Raw genomic sequence first — 3,047 nt, 5'->3', positions numbered from 1 at the left:
TTACTAGGCACTTTGTACTATTACTGGGCACTTTGTACTATTACAGGGCACTTTGTACTATTACTGGGTACTTTGTAGTATTACTGGGCACTATGTACTGTTACTGGGAACTTTGTACTATTACTGGGCACTTTGTACTATTGCTGGGTACTTTGTACTATTGATGTAATGGATGACGTCACCTCAAGTGAACCTGCGCTTTGCGCGAGTAGGACACAGCAACAGGTCCATTTCGATGCCGGCCACACCCGCACCCCATTATCACATTACTTTCACTCCCTTATCACTCCATCTGGCCACCTGGAGCGGTAGACCCGTGTGAGCTTTTTTTTTTTTGCTTTTGTAATAGCTATTGTCAGGTCTCTAATGAAATGGCAGCTCACTGTAAGAGAAGACGTAGTCTACCGGCAACCCGTGTCTCACACCTCCCATCTCTCCCGGTGATGCAGCCTCCATCATTGTCGTCGGCATTCCAAACTTCCCATAGTGTCAGATGTCTGCGCCTTATGTCGTGGTTCCATCCTCTGACCCATAAATAACTGCTAAGTGCTGTAGTGAACTAGGGATTGGTGAATGAAGACGTGGCACACAGTTGGCTACACGGGCATCTAACACCCCAGCCCCGGAAGTGTCAAGTGCCAAAGAGACGGCTGCAGTGCTGGAATGGAGGGGAGGTAGGAGACACAAGTCACTAGAGAGGTGAGTACACAACGTCTACTCTTAAAGGGGGTAAGAGTGGGAGGCGGCATGCCACGCCTGTGTGTTTGTGGGGATACACACAGCTTACTAGCACACACAAGGGTGGCTCCATAGGACCCTGCAAGGGAAAGGAGGCACCTCAAACCAGGATACCAGGGTCGGTGCTCAGGGGACCTGCTGATTATGTAGGTAACTAAAACTATCAAGGAGCAGCATCCATTGTAAGTGATTTAATCAGCATTTGAAATAGATGAAACAACTTTAATCTCACTTGAACCCATGTTTAACCCTAATTAGCCCCACATCTCCTTTCTCTAGTTATGTAGTTTGCTACATTTATTCATTTATTTAACATTTTACTATCAGGGCCGGTTTACCATACCACTGAGCAGAAGGAACGGTATCTATGCATTTAGTGCATAGGACAGCACAATGCACTGCAGGCTTGGTGTGCTGGTGTGTTCTGTTGGCACACCTTCCAAATGGCACCCCAATGCACCTCCTGGTACCGCAATAGCATGCATTGTGCTGCCATCTAGCAGGTTACACCTTCCTGTTACAAGTATCAGGCTAAAGGTTGTAATCCGTATATGTAGAGGGAGTAGTCAACCTCGGCCCCCCAACTGTGGTGAAATTTCCATTTCCGAATTTTGGATCCTGTCCCAATTTCGTTCAAATACTAAACTGAATCGGACATGTGACTTTTCTGGCCAATCAGATGTGTTTTTCGGTTTAATGCATCCGAATGGGTCTGAATCCGAAATTTCGTTATGGCAACATTGGAGCCATATACAGTATATACATATAATACTAAAGCTGGGGCACCTAGATCCGAATGGCATTCGGGATCCAAATTTCCAAATTGAACTCCCGAATGCCATTCGGGTCTGAAAGCATCTGTAGAATAAAAAGATGCTAGTTGCAATTTTTTACGTCGCATGGTATTTGCGCAAATGTTTATCAAAAAGTTATTCATTAGGAAAAAATACACTAGAATGATATTTAGTGCACAGAGACAGAATATAATGCCCATTTTTTTTGTAAAATATAAAAGACGGGGTCACGTCGGGTAAATAGATACCAAACATGTCAAGCCTTAAAATTGCGTGTGCGTCTGTGAAACCGCAGTGAAACCAAACTTTCCCATAGGCGCTGTGAAACCAAACTTTCCCATAGGCGACGCTTTAAACGCTTTTACGGCTCATCAGTTTAGTGCTAACAGTGATTGATGGGCCTACAAGTTTTTGTACGTAGGCCCATCCGATGCGTGTTTGCATTGTATGTGCGTGGGTGTGGAGGACCCAGTGACACCGGAAGTGATGTAATGCACATCACTTCCAGGTCCAGTGATCAGAGGAGGAAGCCGCTGATCTCTCCTCCGATCTATCAGGGGAGACCCCACCACACCAGTTCCGGGCTCACACGGGGGACAGTGGAGCCCAGGAAGCCGACAGCAGCACTGGCGGTAGCAGAGGAGGTGGGGAGGGTGGCACCGTACAAGCGATCCAGTCCCGTATAGACGCTTGATAACTTTTATTTATACAGCAATCGCCGGCTGTTTAAAATGGGCTAAGATAGCTAGGAGCCAGAGAATGTGCCCAGTGACACCGGAAGTGATGTAATACACATAATTTCCGGGTCCAGTGATCAGAGGAGAGATCAGCATCTTGGAATAGGGACGGCGATAAGGTGACAACAGGGGAGGCCCGCCGTGCCGGGGACATGTCGCAGCACCGTACAAGCGATCCGGCGCCTGTAAAGACGCCCAATTGGTCCTATTTACTCACTAATCGCCAACTGTTTAAAACAGTACCGAGAACACGGCTGCAGCAGTATAACCACTGCCAGCGGACGACGTACGTTTACGTGAACCCGCTGGAAGTGGATAATATGGCTCCCAGACCCGTATTGCTTTCTGGAGCTCCCGAATGGTATTTGGAAATTCGGATCCCGAATGCCATTCGGGTCTGGGAGCCTCAGCTTTAGTCTTAATATCTGTATATGGTTTTCTGTGGTATTCGCAACTCATCCGAAATGAATGAATATTCGGATTTCGTCCGAATCCGAAACCCGAACCGAATTGTATTTCAGATCCGAATCCCGAATCCTGAAATAACGAAATATCTGAACTGAATTTTCCAATGTCTAGTTGGGACGTGGTGCATGGGAACCGGTCAGGGTTGGTCCACAAAGAGAGAGTGATCGGAATAATTCGGCATGAACACGTCTATAACAGCGAGCTGCCTGGCAATCAGTGCGAGGACACGGCATCCTCTCTGCCAGCCCGGCCGGGTCCTCCTTAGTAAACGCGTCTTATCTGTGTTTGGTTACTACAGCACACGAGCCGT

Source organism: Nanorana parkeri, unplaced genomic scaffold (assembly GCF_000935625.1).
Source record: "Nanorana parkeri isolate BGI_ZX_2015 unplaced genomic scaffold, ASM93562v1 scaffold2194, whole genome shotgun sequence".
Taxonomy (NCBI): domain Eukaryota; kingdom Metazoa; phylum Chordata; class Amphibia; order Anura; family Dicroglossidae; genus Nanorana; species Nanorana parkeri.
The sequence above is the reverse complement of the archived record's forward strand: the minus strand, read 5'-3'. Positions refer to the sequence as shown.